The sequence below is a fragment of the Dermochelys coriacea genome, chromosome 1 (genome assembly GCF_009764565.3).
Source record: "Dermochelys coriacea isolate rDerCor1 chromosome 1, rDerCor1.pri.v4, whole genome shotgun sequence".
NCBI lineage: Eukaryota > Metazoa > Chordata > Testudines > Dermochelyidae > Dermochelys > Dermochelys coriacea.
The window spans coordinates 49,379,253-49,396,175 of record NC_050068.2 but is presented as its reverse complement, the minus strand read 5'-3'; the positions used below and the strand labels follow the sequence as shown (position 1 = coordinate 49,396,175).

Below are 16,923 nucleotides of genomic sequence, written 5' to 3'. Positions count from 1 at the left end.
GAGGAAGGCAGATCCTGGATCTCCCACATACCTCAGCCAAAAGTTACTTGCAGTTGTGGTGCTTCTCTGAGATCCCTGGTGGTGCATAAGGACTGAGGGTGGGACAGTGCAGGGAACTATAGTGAGAAGAGGCCAGCTTCTCCCACCCCTACTCCAACCCCATAGTACTCCCAGAGGAGGGGAAGGGGAGCAAAGTCTGGCCCCAAAGCAGAGTGAGTCGGCATGGCGGACTCAGGCCCCAGCCAGCTCCTCACAGAGACAGGTGCTCCACTAAGGATGGCAGAATCTGGCCTAAGGGGATCCTAAAGGTAAATCAACGTGCCCACGGCGTCAGATGCAGGAATTCCGCTTCGGGGGCTTTTTCCGGAGCCGCTCTACATCTGCCAAACCCTTCCCGGTCAGGAGCACGTGGAGGGACCCCCCCCCCGCAAGGTTCCCCCGGGTAATCCCCCTCCCAAGCACGCGGCTCCGCTCCAGTGAGTGACAGGACAAAAGGCTCCAATAGGGACCCGAGCGAGCACGTAACCTAGGCGAGCAGCATTGTTTGGGGGCGGAGGAAGGGCGCCGCGCCGGCTGAGGCTCCAGGGAGACTGGCCCTGGGAGTGAGCCCCACGTGGCCACTGAAGCGCGCGCCGCCTCCGGACAGCCCCCACCCGCCCGGGGAAGGCACCTGGACCCGGCGCGCGGCAGGAGGGAGTGGGGGTGAGTAGCCGCAGCCACTGGAGCGGGCCGGGCCGGGCCGGGCCGGGCGAGCCTCGCGCGGGGAGGGGGCCGCTGGCGCTGTGCGGGGCGAGAAGAGGAGCATCACAAGAGGGGAGACGCAGCGGCGCTGCTACTTGTCTGGCGGCTTGTGCAACGCGTATGGGGGGAGAGGGGAGTTAGTGGCTGGTGCACAAGGTCGGGGGGCGGGTGGGCATAGCTTGGTCCCACCTGCGGGACGGAGGGAGGCGTGGCCTTGCCTGGCGCTGGCCCACCGCCGCCGGTGCACGGGAAGCTGCCGTGGTAGTGCCGGGCCGGCCAATTCTATCAGCCCTTCCAAGGTCGGAGCAGGGGGTTACACCACAGTGGGTGGCATGAAGTTCACCGGAACAGACCGTTGCCCGGGGGAGTTGGAGGGAGCGGGTCCTCCCCTCCCCGCTCGTAGAATAATTAAACTCGCTGCTTTCAACAATGTAAATCGCTTTCCCTTTGCTCCCGCCGCTGGGAAGCCCGCGGAGCATCTAGCCCGCGTTTGCAGAGGAAGTTCTGCATTTGCAAACTTCAGTTTTACTCAGAAGCAAACCCATGGGCCTTGATTCTCAGTGACTCGGTTCCTGAAAGGAGGGGAAAGGTGCTTTGTAGCTGGGGTCCTCTAGACCTCTCTCTAGCGCAAATTTGCATGTGAGCTGCTACCCTAGGGCCCCTCAGGAAGAGTAATAGTGCAGTGCCTTTCAGGCATGCCCTCTCTTTGCCCTTGGCCTGTGCCTGACATTCCCCCCCCCCCCCGGAGCAGATGCAGTACAAGACTGCACAAGGGAGGGACAAGGCAGTGGAGAATCAGTCCTGGGCAGGTCATCTGAGGTAAATTTAATTCTAAAGTGTAAAGTGCCTTAGTGTTTCAGGTTTGCTACAAAGTATCTGAAAGACGTTATTTTGCATTTCTTATCTGTCTTAAACATGGCTGTACCAATTTAAATAAAATAGTAAAAACATAATTTGCATCTGGACTAAGGAAGCATATGCTAAATTTAAGAAATAAACTATCCCAGTAATTTGCATCCTAACATGCTATGTAATCTTATTTAATATTTACTTTGCAGTATTGTATAGAAGCCAGCCAGGTCAGTGACCTATCTGGCTAGGTTTTGTAAAACGATATAGTAAACGGCAGTCCCTGTCCTAAAGAGCTCACAGTCTAAAAGACAAGATGTAACAGTGTGTGAGACAAACAAGCAGGTCAGGGTGGGATGAGAGTAACATGAGGTAACAACAACAAAATCCCACAGTAGCATGTGCACAGTTCTTAGTCAGGAGCCACACACACAGTTTCCCTTTCAAATGGGGGATTCAGCATTTGGTGGAGTGTGAATTGCAGGTTGGCAGGAGCAGAGCTTATGAGATTGCTGCCCACTGTGGTATCACACCTACCACGATCCATTGGTATTTGCTTTTGTAAGTAGGTCAGTGCAGACCGGATTAAACCCCCTTACTCAAGGTGTGAGGGAAAAGGTAGGGAGAGGAAGTGGCTTGTGGGATAGCTCATGGCAGCTGGAGCTGTGCTGCCAAGGAGCTGGAAAGGGCAAAGAGAGTTGTGCTCTTCTTATTATTAAGGCACAGATAGCTTGTATTTAACAGCTACATTATTTTTAGTTAAACATTACATAACACAGCAATGAGAGGCTTCTGTAGGCTTCAGTCTGCCACAGTCCGTGTTCCACCAAATGGTTCAGAACTCCACCTTCCAAAATGGAGGATGACCTTTGGTGTCTGCCACTGCACCTCATATCTTTACACAACAATAAAGCTACTCCACACAGTGGTGGGACAGGAGCTAGTGTGTAGGCACAGTGCTTCTGTGTACATGATCCAGGCTCTGGTAGATCTCCTGTGTAGAGCTTGGTTCTAGAGGCAGAGCATGACAAAATCTTAACCTTAATTATTACTGAAAAATTGCTTACTTTCTCATTTTACCATATACTTATAAAATAAATCAAGTGGAATATAAATATTGTACTTAGTTTTCAGGATATAGTATATAGAGCCATATAAATAAGTCATTGTATGAAATTTTAGTTTACACGGACTTTGCTAGTGCTTTTTATGTAGCCTGTTGTAAAACTAGGCAAATATCTAGATGAACTGATGTACCCCTGTGACATTCTATGCCTTGGGGGAGCATACTGTAATCCCCATATTCCTCATTTTCATATAATCATGATCTTGCACATAAAGCATGCCTTGTAAGGTATAATGGGAAAGGTTATGATCTGCTGAAAGTAATTTCTCTATCCATATATGTATATCATTAATGCATATGAAGTTATGAGAATTGTGTAGTATGGTTGCTGTAAATTGGGGAATCAGCCAGATATTAACTCCCCAGAGGCAACAGCAAGGAAAGTAACTAATGCCTGGGCAGGGTGTGAAACAATCTATCAACAGCCATTGTCCAGCAAGGGAGCTACAATGCAATGGCTCACCTTCATGAGGCCACACCAGAGGAATTGCTCAACCTTGCTGGGTGATGGAGCAATACCCCCCAGACATGCCTGGACTCTTGTTCTACAAGCACATGGACTGAGGGTATAAAACAGACAGACACATACTAGGCCCGTCTCCTGCCCCCACCTATGCTGCAAACAACCAAGATACTGAGAGGAAGACAAGACTTTAGCACAGGAGATTGGCCCAGGTTTAAGGAGCAAACCTGTATGTTAAGGACTGCAAGATCCAGTGTGGTGAGAAAAACTGCTTAGTCTAGATGTTGCCCAGCCTAATAGGGTTGAGAGTTGAGACTGCGTGCTTATATTTTATTTTATTTATTTTGGTAACCACTCTGACTTTTTGCCTTTCACTTAATATCACTTAAAATCTATCTTTGTAGTTAATAAATTAGGGTAGAATAAACAAATTTATTAACTACAAAGATAGGGTAGAATAAACAATCTTTGTAGTTAATAAATTTGTTTGTTCTACCTGAAGCAGTACATTTGGTTTAAAGCATGTCAGAGATTCCTCTTGGGATAACAAGCCTGATGTATATCAATTTGTTTGTTAAATTGACAAACTCGTATAAGCTTGCAGCATCCAGTGGGCATAACTGGACACTGCAAGATGGAGGTTCCTAGGGTTGTGTCTGGGACTGGAGATATTGGTTAGTGTCATTCAGTTGCACGATCCATGGAGCAGCTTACATACCAGAGACTGTGCGTGAACGGCCCAGGAGTGGGGGCTCTCACAGCAGAGCAGGGTAAGGCTGGCTCCGAGAGTCAAGGACTGACCTAGCAGATCACTGGTCCGGATAACACCAGAGGGGAACGTCACAACCCCCTGGAAGACCTCTGTGTACTCCCACAGGTACACATACCCCTGGTTGAGAACCACTGGAGTAGTCTATGAGATGATGACATGGCCCTTAAAAATAAATCAGTACAGATAAAAATCTGCCCTCCAAGTCATGCACATAAGTCCCATGGGCTTCAGATTTTGGCCCATTGGGTACAGCTTGGTTTTATTTCTATGTCTGTGTTAGAGAAGCTTGAGGTTTCCAATGAATTTTAATTAAACAAGATACAAGTAAATGATTATTTGAAATTGGTCTCTGCGAGTAAGCTCATATAGACATAAATATTTGTATTGAATTAAATTTTTTAATATTGTGTAGCAGAAAGATGAAATCAAAGCCGAACCAAAGAGGTTAGTGAAGCATGACATTTTAAATGGGGTATGGTGATGGTTACAGTTTGCCCAAAAGCTGAAGCAACTACAGTGTTCAGAACATTCGGATTGGAAGAATATTGCTATGGCAACAAATTACTTTTATATTCACCTAAAGCAAAAATAGATCTCTCTCTCTCCCTCTGTGGGAAGCACATTTTAAAGTGCTTGAAAGATTAAAAGTGATAGAGCGATAGGCAGAAACAGTTGCATGAATATATTTTCATTTTTGTTCATTTGCTTTATATATATTTCTGTATGAATCTGAAATGCAGAAATAATTTAGAGCTAGAAGCATCTTACTGCCAAAATGTAGGAATTGCTTAGGTAAGCGGGGGGAAGGGGAAAGTATAATTCAGACAGAACTTCTCTTCTGACTGTGGTATAACATATTGGGCTTTCATTTATTAAAAGAAATATTCCCAACAGTCTTAAGATAGAATTTTTGTATATATTTGACAACTCTTCTCTCATGACCCCACCCAAATTTTTTATTCTAGATCAGCTACATTGTATATTACACTAGTGGATTTTCTGGCAAGACAGAGATTAGTTCATTTCATCTTTTATTTTTGTTTTAAAAAGGTATCTGATTTTCATTTTTCTGAAAGTGAGCGGCTACCGGGGCTTTGTGCCTGTGTCTCAAACGGTGAGCCTATGTGCAAGGGGGCAGAGTGGCTGAACTGGAACCGTGTGTCTTATTAGGAAATACCCAATGTGCAAGAGGCCCTCTGCTGGAGCCACAGAGTTGGCTGTGCACCTTGCTCATCCCATTGGAAGACCTGGCAGGGGGACACTCTGGGGTGGGCCAGGGCAGGCATGGGTATATTGGATACAGGAGGGGGAATAAGAGGATGTTCTCATGCCCTGGCTATTCTGCACCCATGCAGTGTCTCAGATACTATTGCATCAGTTTACCTGACCGCCATCAGTCCCCTGAAGAGTTGAGGTGACAGTTGCCTCCTTCAGGTCCTGTGCCCAATTGGGATCTTTGTTAGCGGGAGATTGGGCCTCAATGTAAAGGACCTCATGCAGGCCTCAATCTGGACAAGAGTTAAGCATAATTTTGTTTCATTGGGGAAACAACCGAAAGGAATGATAAAATACAGAGCACATCCTTTAATTGGCTGCAGGTGGCTGGTACTTGTGAATCATGTTTAACAATATAGGATAGCTATTAGAACAGAGGCTACTGCGGATGTGCAGGTAGCAACCACATCAAGAATACTTTTTACCATCTGTACCTGTTAAGGTGAATGGGACCTACCATTTCATGCTTAGACCAGGTCATGCATATATGTGCCTTTGTCACCTTGAGATTATACTACTGTAATGTACCTTAACAGGGCAAAAAAGTATATAAAGGTCTATTCTCTGTTCTCCTACAGACTTTTTACAGCACTCAGATGGCATGAGTGGGCTGTAAAGGCCGCTCATCATCCCATCAGATATATGCCTAAAGAACAATGCAGAATTCAAAAATTCTTCCACAGCCCCATCAACCTTCTAGTTGGCTTGCTAAAATTGCTAAAAGGGAATGTTTCTTAATGACAATGGAACTCTTAAGAAGATCCAACTACTATAAGTATGTTGAAGTTTGCTCTCAACAGAGTCGTGCAGGATTAGGGCCTTTGTCATGTTTATCTATACTTTGTGCCAAGCGTATTCAAACAGAAGAGATGGAAAAAGAAACCCTCTACCTCAGTAGTCTCAAGGAACACCAAAGCCACCTCATGGTTGAGAGACCATGCGCAAAATTCTCCTCTCAGTTACGCTAGTGCAAACTCATTGACATCAAATGAAGAGGAAAGGATTACAGAGGCCTTTTAAAGGTGCAGCCACTGGAGGGGGTGAGAGGGACTAGTCTTTTTACATCCAGTGATGCCCCTCTCGAAATTGCTGCAGGACTATTGACTCTCTCTCCTGGTTTCCCCTGATTTCTCCCCAATTTTTAGTGTGGTTGTACCATTGCCTTGGGTTCCACTGGTAGATCAAATGAGAATTTTGACTCTGTCACTAAGAATGGGGGTAGCATAAGCGTCTCATACTCCTCCATTCCATGACCTTTTTCAAAGAAGGCCTTTTTCTCTTTGTGCCTTTTCTCTCCCTAGAAAAGGTGGTAGAATAGGGCAGGCGGCCTCTGCAGGACATGTACACAGATACCTAAAAGCATAACTAGGGCCCCTCATCCCACTTCATAAAAAATAAGTAGGTCAGAGTGAGTTATAGAATGATCTTTGTCTATTTTTAATAAATATCCAAGTAGCTTGTATTTACTAATTTCATCTCCCGTTCCCTCCTACCTAGTTTTGAACAGTCCTCCAAATACTGCTCAGCATTGCTTTTAGATGTTTAAAGGATTATGGTATTTTGTGTGAATATAATTCCATGGGGCTATGCTGCACTTGTAGCCTCTTCTACCCTTTCTTTCAGTGTGGGACCCAAAGGAGGATGAAACCAGTATGTTCAAGTAACAACTATAGCATTGGCTCCCAACAGTAATAGATTTATGGATGCCTCTGCCTATGAGAATCAAATACACAGATAGTGAATTTTCCTGTTTTTGTCAAATCCGACTGCTGTTATTTTACAATAGCAGAAATTATTGTATGTTAACTCTACGACCACATTGATAATGCACTTGTGTGTGATAATCTTCTTCTGTATTAGACATAGATCAGTTGTACTTCCAAAGGAAAAAAAAAATCTGCAGAGGTACCTTTATAGACTGTTGTTGGGGTTATTTAATAGAATTACTACACAAGGGTCTCTTTGTTTTGTTTTGTTTTGTTAAGCAGACTGGTGCAGAATATATACATCTCCAAATGCCTTTCTTCATTGCTCTACTAGAAACACAATGGCATCTATGACCCAGTTTAGAGGAATAAAGCTTCTGTTTGTCTCCTGCTCATTCTGTCAGCATTCACACAGTAAGTTCTGTAGAAATCCCTGAGGTATTCCAGTGTCAGACCACAAAGCCATTTCTGCCTTTTAGAAAAAAATAATTGTGTTTTAAGAAACAGAGATACTAGGGAATGTTCCTGTGAAGTAAAGACTTGATGTAGCAATGCAGATACAGGAACTGAAAGGTTGGTGGGGGAGGGGTAAAAGACTGAAACAGAAGCAAATTAAAAAGAGAAAATACATATATTCTGACTTTAGTTACTCTTGTGAAAATCCAGAGTAACTCCATGAAGTCAGTGAAGTTCCCTGGGGTAGCGCAGATCAGAATATGGCCTTGCATGAAGAAAAGGTGAGCAGTGATCAAGAGAGACAGAAGAAACTCTAACCCATACCGACAGCAGAGTATTTTGGGAGGAAAAATAAATGGGGTTATGAAGTGTTCCTTCCTTCTTCCCAAAGTATTAAAAACAATTTGGATCAAATTCAGATCTGACTAAGCAAGTACATCCTACTGATGTAGATTATTTATTATAAACATTGCAGTAACTCGATCTGTGCTAGGGGCTGTACCAACACTTAACAAAAAGAATGGTCGATGCTTCAAAGAGCTTACAATCGAAATATAAAAGAAGAGACAAACAAACTGATGGGGGGAGCACAAGGAAACTGAAACAAAACTGGTCAGCATGATAAATACTGGTCAGACAGTACACCAGCTGCTTAATCTTTATCAAGTTTTTCAGAAGTTTATCAGAAGAGATGTAAGAAGGGTTTTGAGGAGGATAGAAGTTGTGCCTGCTTATAGCAGGGCTGATGTTCTCTCTCTGGCCTAGATTCTGTGCTGAAACCAGTTTTTACTGGGTTCTCTGAGGGGGCCACAAAGGAGTTGGTTGCAGCTCCCGGATACTGGGGCCAGTTATATACTGACCCTACCCTAGATTAGAGCAGCCTGGGGATTGCAATAAACTTTCCTTTTGGGGGCCATAGCCAACCAGTAAGCTCTGCCAACTGGGGTTTGCCAGAGCACAACACTCCAGCTACACTCTCTCCCCCCACCCCTGCCATACACCATCTCTACAGCTGTAGGAGCATTTAATATTTATAAAACAACTAGTTTCAGGTTGTTTTTATTATTAACACTACCCATCTAATCCCACAGCTGTAAGAAATTATTGGTACAGTGGATAGTATCAGTTCTGCCTGATTTTCTTCTTGTTTACTTCAGTGGAGTTACTCTAGTTTTACACTGGTGTATCAGTGAGAAGAGAATCAGGCCTAGATTGTCCAGCTCATGTAAACAACTGTGAGGGGGAAAAAAACAACTCTCTTTTTCTATAACAAAAAAGGTGTTTAGATTTTCCATGCTTCATCTTCCTGAAAGGTGTATTGTTGAACGCTAATCTCTAATTGGTTTAGCTTGTGGGAACTGTCGCCTCTTGAACTTCACATTCTTCATTGATTCTCTGAGACTTTTCAATGCTTCACATGAAGAAACCAGTAATATGATCTCATCAGGAGATGAAGGCATTCGAAGTCCAGATTTCCAGTCCCATTGATGCAGAATGTTTACTTGTCAGATCTCATTTGTTGTCAGTGTTCAAATGCATGTAATTTCTTGCAAGACAGGGTTTTGGAATGTGAGGCCCCAGCAGTAATGAAGGACATTTGTATGGTGGTTGAGCAGATAGTATGCTTTTTTTTAAAGAAATTGACTTAGTAAAATCAACACAATGCCAGCATTAGTATTCAGATGAAATTTAGGCTTCTATGAACAGGCGGTTATGCAGTCAATTTCTTAAGCAAAATCTTTAGTGTTGGAGTATGCCTCTGGTGTCTCAGATATTTCATAAGAAGAGCACAAGGCAGTTTTCAGTATGTTGGGAATGTTCAACCTTAGACTAAGATCCCATTTATCTATAGAGCACACTCTGAATTCCTGGTATCCTTCTGCTCTTTGATTCTTATCTGTTTGTAGCAAAAGTAATTGGTGTATACTTCAACTATTCTTGTCTGACTGCTGCACAAGTAGTTTCTTCAGGTCTTGTTGAAAGCCGGATTAGGAAGTATATTACTTAAGAGCAGAACTTGAAACTAACAACTGTTAGGATGTCTACACTACAAACAGAGGTGACTGCCACATATGGAGACATACCCAAGCTAGTTAGCTCAAACAAAAATAGCAGTGAAGCATTGGCAGAATGGGTGGTAGCGGGGCTGGTCATATCCTGGATATGGATAGGCTTGTACATCCCGTGCTGTCATGGCTTCACTTCTGTTACCATTTGAACTAGTTAGATCAAAGGTAGCTTGAGTATCTCTCTATGTGCCGCAGTCAGACTTCTGATTGCAGTGTAAACATACCCTTTGGCTGTTATGGATTTTGGATAAAATTCTGAAGTCCTTACTCAGGTTCCATGTTGCCCACTATATCTGTGAGTATGCAGCATATTTGCCCTGCCTTCCAGCCCTGAGGAGCTGTTCCGCAGGGTTCCCGCCATAGGTTGTTTTAACTTCTGCTTGTTTCCCCCATGGTTTTGGCGAGAGGGAATTGGGAGGAAGCCAGATGACTTGCAAGCCCTATCCGTTCCTCACCATTTGAGGAAAGGATGGGCCTGCTGAGTTATCTTGCCCCCTCCAGATTCCCTCTTCCCCAAGCCATGGGGGAAGCCAGCAGAAGTTAAGACAACCTATGGCTTATTAATATCACGTTTTCCACCCTCTGCACTGTGGAACATCTCCGTAGGTGGAAAGGCAGGAGACGCCCACGTGGTTGCCTTTTCCTCCTGAAAATCCCCCAGGATCTTTGCAAACTTCAGGGATGTGTGTGGTTTAAATGTTTGGAACACCTCACTACTTCTCTAGGGGGAAATCTTCCCTTTTCCCACTGTGGAAAAAATTCTTAAACTAAATATTAACTGGTGTGCACTTCTATTCTAAGTTCAGATTGAAAATTCCCAATTAGCCTCCTTTCTAGAGACAAGGAGACTCGGTAACACATTAAGGGACCCTGCTCAGGGGAAAGAAGACTCCTCAAGTTTGGATTTTGGGTTTCCTCATTATCATTCCTTTAGGACAGTGGTTCCCAAACTTGTTCCGCCGCTTGTGCGGGGAAAGCCCCTGGCGGGCCTGGCCGGTTTGTTTACCTGCCTTGTCCGCAGGTTCGGCCCATCATGGCTCCCAGTGGCCACAGTTTGCTGCTCCAGGCCAATGGGAGCCGCTGGAAGCGGCAGCCAGTACGTCCCTCGGTCCATGCCGTTTCCAGCCACTCCCGTTGGCCTGGAGCAGCGAACTGCGGCCACTGGGAGCCGCGATTGGCTGAACTTGCAGACGTGGCGGTTAAACAAACTGGCCAGGCCCGCCAGGGCCTTTCCCCCCACAAGCGGCGGAACAAGTTTGGGAACCGCTGCTTTAGGAGGTGGTATTCCCCTATGGAACTAATATAGGGGTTGTCCCCATAAATTTGCATATCTTGATAGATCTTTGGAGACAAGGACCATCTGCACAGAAGCCTGGTGCCTCAGCACATCTTCCTCCAATAGAGTTATGGCTCTTTCATGATTTGTACTGCCAATGCCTCCCCCAGCCAGCCATCTGGTGAGTATACCAGTTAGCCTTCAGCATGGAAAAAAGTAGTTCAGAAAATCTTTGCTTGGTTACAAAATAGAATAGAGAGAAAGCAGCACAGCTGCTATAAATTGTGCCTCTGTAACCTATTAGAATTCTTTGAAAAATATCCACAAAGTAGGGCATAAAAGAACAAATGGATATATTTTAGCCTTTCAAAAGGCTTTTGATAACGTCCTCAGAATAGGCTTTAACGAAACCTTGTTAGCCATGGGGTGATAGGGAGAGTCTTATCATGGATTAAAACAGAGGGAAATAAAGTGGAAGAAGGAATAACTTGTCCATTCTCAGCATGCAGTGAAATTAATACTGAAGTGTAGCCAGGGAGCAGTACTACCACAGGACAGTGTTTAATACAGTATGATCTGAAATGGCTTTGTGCAAAATGGACTCACCACTAAGAGTGGTTGGTTTAGCATAATGGATCTCTAACTGGCACTCCCACTGATGGCCTCTTGGTGGTCCTCCTCTTCCCATGACTTTGCCCTGCAGCCAAGTCATGATTTAAGTCCAACCCTTCCTAGGTAACAGCCTCTCAAAAATAAAAGTCTAGTATCGTTGTATCAAGATTCCAGATCTGACTCTGAGCCCCATGGTCCTTGCATCCTTCCGACAGGGCTCTCCATCGATCCATATCCCTATCTCAGAGCTTCACACTGCTTTCTCCTGTGGCTAGTAGGGGAACTGAGGCCTTCCCACTATACTGGGTTCCAGCCCAGGGACCCTATAACTAGCAGTCAGCGACTGTTTCAGCAAACTCCTTGCTGCTGATTCCCTGGACTTCTTCCTACTCACCCTTTCTAAGGCCTTCACCCCCTACAGCCTGTCTAGGTTCACCCTTCTTCTCAGGGCTGGGACTGTCGGCAAGTTAGGTAGACAGACTCACACTAGCAGGGCTTGAGCTACTGTATTAAAAATAGCGGTGGCACACTGTGCCTCTGGCAAAGACTGCGGCTAGCCACCAAAGTTCAGACCCATCGGGTCAGATGGGCCTGAGCTGCTGTGTTCATTGTGCAATTGTTAGCACACTAGCTCAAGCCCCACTAGCATGAGTCTGTCTACCTGGGCTGGGAGCTTGACTCCCAGTACAGTATAGACATACTATCAGGGCTGTCTCCTGGAATCCCCTAACAAACCCAGTCCAAAGATACAAAACAAACCAACTTCTGCTCTCCTCAGGCTTGGTCCTTCATGCCTCTTAAATGCCCCCTGCTGTTCTTCCTCTGAACAACTCCCAGAGCTCTCTCCCTGGAAGTCCAGATCATGCCCTTTTATCAGGGCTTACCACTGGAACCTGCTCCACTTCCCGGGAATGCCTCATCTCTGTCCTGGCCTCCTGCCTAACTTGTCTGTTCAGGAGAGGATCCCAAGGCTTATTCTCCCTGCTGGGTTTCCTCCTGGACCCTCCTAGTATCTTTATTCTCTGTAGTCTCAGACAATGACTGCAGACTCTCCATGTAGCCCCCTGCTTCTTGCTTCCTGTCTATGACCATCATGCACTGTATTCTGTATCTTGTTCATGATTTTGGAGTCTCGCCCTTCCTGGTATTCTTAAACTTTTTAAAGAGTTGCAGAAGAGCTTTTCTTATTTTCCTTCTATTCTTGATGTTACAAGGAAAATTGTTACATTAAGACCTGAGTTTTCTATATAAACACCTCCTTCACTGGTACAGTCCTTATAATTCCAAATGATATGATCTATTGCGTCCTGGGTTATGCATAATTCATCTTTATGATTGTTAATTAGAAATAAATTACGATTTAAGCTGCAATGCTGTGTTAGAATTCTAAATAGAACTACTTCGCTCTTCCTCTCGGGGCCTTAGATTACATCACCATTTTCAACAGTTGGTCATGCTTATTGGAATGTTTTCCCCTTCATTTCATTTACTCACAGTTCTTGCCATTCCTTCCTTATCTCATTTTTGATTAGGTATTTAAATTCCAGTTTGCTTAAGGGGATTCCTAAGTCAACTTGTTCATTATCAGTAGCATTTTTTTGCCTGTTTTGTCCGCCAGTATGTTATCTAGTGCAGGTATCCCCACTTGCACCAGGATAGTGGTAGTACTATGGTTATAGCCAGCTGTGTGCCTGTTTGGTCGTTAGCAGTAATACTTCATTAAGAATATAATTTCTGCTGTCAGATTTACCACCATAAATTGCCTGCATCCCTGACAAGCAATCAGAGAGGGTGGCCACGGTAGCTGGCCACACATCTATAGCTCAGTTTAGTCCTAGCATAATCCCTGTTAGCTCAGTCATAATGACAGATACAAAGTTATTAACCTTGCGGTTTCCTTGAGTCCAAGTGAGTGCACACAGAAGGCTGTTCCCACTCTTCTTGTTCCATGCTATCTGCATATATTTGGCAGTAGCGTCCCCATTTATCACAAATACATAGATTTGGTAAATATACAAGATATAGCAATCTTCTCCTTTTATTAATTTAATTATAGGTTTCAGAGTAGCAGCCGTGTTAGTCTGTATTTGCAAAAAGAAAAGGAGTACTTGTGGCACCTTAGAGACTATAAATAAATTTGTTAGTCTCTAAGGTGCCACAAGTACTCCTTTTCTTAATTTAATTATGTAATTCCATGTCTGTCTCGGGATGGTTTTCCAATGATAAAATATTTTCCCATAGCTATAGATTTTGGTCTTTTTCAGTCCTTTCTTTTCATTAAGATGCTTTGTCCACTTCTATACAGTAACTCCTCACTTAACGTTGTAGCTATGTTCCTGAAAAATGTGATGTTAAGCGAAATGATGTTAAATGAATCCAATTTCCCCATAAGAATTAATGTAATTAGGGGGGTTAGGTTCCAAGGAAATTTTTTTTTTTGCCAGACAAAAGGCATTATATACATTTTAAACAAGCAATTTAATACAGGGTATTAAACAGACTGGCAGTCCCCCTATCAGCTCCCCTACGTGCCCCCCCCAGTGCCTCCTGCCTGCCAGTGGACCCCACGAATCAGCTGTTGGCTGTCATTGTTGCCATCTTGGAGCTGTGAAATTGACAAGAAAGCCCAGTTTCCCCACTCCCAGCTGAACTGCTGCCTGGTGTCTCTGCTCCCAGCCAGACAGCTGCCTACGCTCCTGGCTTCGAGCCCAGGCTCCCTGTTCCCCGCAGGGAGCCCTGTTGGCCCCCAGATTCCTGGCTTCCTGCTCAGAGTGGGCTGCTGCCAGTGCTTCCCGTTGGGCTGCTACCTGGGCTCCCAGCTCCCCATTCTGCTGGGCTGCTGCCTGGGCTCCCCACTGGGAGCCCTGCTACCCCCTGAGCTCTTAGCTCCCTGCTTCCTGCCAGGAGTATGGCAGGTGCCCAGGCTCCGGGCATGGAGCTCCCTATTGGGCACAGCAGGGAACCGGGAACCCAGAGCCCGGGCAGCTGCCATGCTCTCAGTGTGTGTGTGTGGGGGAATGGGCTCTCATTGGGGAGCTGAAAGCTCGGGGGTGGGGGAGCAGAGATCTGGAGCCTGGGTGACTGCTGTGCTCCCGGCAGGGGAGCAGATGGACTCTCGGTGGGGAGCCAAGAGCCGGGGAGCAGCTGAGGCTTTCAGTCCCCCACACTGCCCCTCATAAGTGGTTGGAAGCACTCCTAGTGAGGACACACACCACCAACAGAAGGAGGGTATTCGCAAAGTAATTCGCACAGTAATTACTGGGGTGGCTGTAAGTCAACATAACAGGTCAACGTAAGTTTGTAGATTAGACATGCTCTTAAGAAGCCCCTTATCTATGGGCTGTATGTGAACCACTGGTTGGGGGAGGCTAGCCCCCAACCCTGCCCCTTCCACCCAAGGCCCTGCTCCTTCTGCACCCCCTGGAACCGAGAGGGCCCCCCCCCAACTGCAGCTGCTGGGCCCTGCCCCAGGCTGGCTATTGCCCGGAACCCCGGGAGGGAGAGTGTGCGACAGTGCCGCTGTACCCCCGGAGCACTGGGAGAACGCACGGCGGTGCTGCTGCAGCCTTTCCAACCCCGGGAAGGCGTGCAGTGTGGCCCCCGCCCCTGAAGTCCAGTGGCACCACTGAAGCAGAGCCCTGGGGGCAGAGTGTGGGCAGGGCCACGCCTGGCAGTTTGGGGAGGCACAGCCTCTCCCTTCCGCTGCCCATGCCCTTATCCAGCTGCACGTTCTTGAGTGCAATTGGTCTGCGTGCCTCAGGTCTTGAGTGCAACTTACCTGGTTTCCTAACAGGGATGATAATCATGTGTTTCCAGTCTTTAGGTATTTCACCTTTATGTTATATATTTTTAGAATCACTCTCAAGCTTCTTTCACTTAAGTGTTTAAGCATTTCAAAGCTTATTTTGTCTTTGCTGGTGCAGTGCTTTTGCTCCTTATCATTTTTTGGTGATCTTTCATATTAAAGTTTTCATTTAAAATAACTGCTGCTCCTCCCACCTCTTCATGATTTCTTAATTATCATTAATGAACTTATTTTTCTCTCCCTAATTTCTATCATCTGATCCTTGTCACTACTGACTTTTTGAAACATGGTGCCCAGATTTTCTGCTTTTTCTTTGTTGGAGCTTGTTACTCCATATACTGCAACTGCTAAGTTTGGTATTATGAGGGTCTTACTCTTTATTCTATTAATTTTCTTAATTTGTTTAAGTATTGGTATATTTCCTGCAGTAGATTCTCCAGCCTTCTCTTTTTGTCCTTTATATAATCCTTTGTACAACTGCCTTTTTAAATATTTCATTCTTTGCTATTTAAGGATTTTTTTTTTGCAGTCTTGTTTGCTTTATTCCTTTCCCTAATTACCATTTCACATTTCTTGTTCCATCATATATATGTGTATAATATATATGTCTTTATGATTCCCTTAGTAATAGTCCTACAGAATTCCTCAAAATCTTCATTTATACATTGCTCATTCACATTGCCCTCACTTCTGTTTCAAATGCATTTCCAGTTTGCTTATTTTTAGATTTCAGGTGGGGATATTATCTTCATTTTTGGTATTTCCTTTCCCTTGATATGTAATTAATGTTGAGAAGTGGTCACTACCAATTACCTCTTCTTTGTAAATTTCCCAGCTGCATTTACTTGCTATGGTGCTAGAAGCTATTCCCACATCCAGAAGCATGAGACGCTTCTGTCAGCTGTATTGAATCTGGTGGGAGCTCCATCATTTAATATTACTAAATGATTCTCTTCAAAGAATTGCTCTAAACATTTTCCATTTTTATCACTTTCTTACTTCCGAACAATCTGTTATGACTGTTCATATCACCACAGATAATGAATGGGCATGTGACATCTGCAATTCATTCTTTCAGGTCCATAGCCTGTAGTTTCCTGCTGTCAGACTTAAGGCCTGGCAGCTGCACCTGCTCAGTATTCCTGACACCCTAATGAGCCAGCCAGGTTGCCTGATGGACCCGCCTTGTCTGATTGGCTGAGGAAGCTAGCAGGCTGGTTCTTCAGTTCGGCAGCAGCTCAACACACGCTCACAGACTCCCTGTGTTTGTCTCTTGCCCTGCTCTTTCACAGCTCCAGTCAGCCTTGTTCCCACCTTGCTCCTGCCCTCCCTAGCATCTGGTAATCTTGGTCTGACCCTTGACTCAGAGTTGGACTCGGGAATCCGTCTTGACCTTTGGCACTGGTATTTGGCTTTGACCACTAAGCTTCACTGCCTACAACTCAGTCTTTTGAGACCTGCATGGGTTATAAACATTATAAAGTCACAGAGACATAGAATCGTTTTGTATCAGTATCTCAGTAGCATTATATTCAATATTTAGCTTTTTAACCTCTACTTCAGGGGTACTCAAACTGTGGATCGGGTCACCAGGGCTGATGTTAGACTTGCTGGGGCCCCAGGGCAAAGCTAAAGTCTGAGCCCCACCACCTGGGGGTGAAGCCGAAGCCCAGGGGCTTCAGCCCTGGGCAGCAGGGCTCAAATTACATGCCCTCTGCCTGGGGCTGAAGCCCTTGGGCTTTGACTTTGGTCCCCCCGCCTGGGGCAGTCGGG

General features: G+C 45.3%; 1 protein-coding gene across 4 annotated transcripts in view; it reads left to right on the top strand.

Annotated features, from left to right (window-relative positions):
* The first annotated feature begins 555 nt into the window (after positions 1-555).
* Positions 556-16,923, top strand: part of LOC119845783 (probable tRNA methyltransferase 9B) — a 93,434-nt gene continuing 77,066 nt past the window's right edge. For 3 of the 4 annotated variants that reach the window (XM_043504397.1, XM_043504396.1, XM_043504400.1), the window contains exon 1: positions 556-702. The gene's annotated coding sequence lies outside the window, so the exon portion shown is untranslated. Of the gene's footprint in view, positions 703-779; positions 860-16,923 lie in introns of those variants that run through there. The other variant, XM_043504398.1, reaches the window with a different exon arrangement.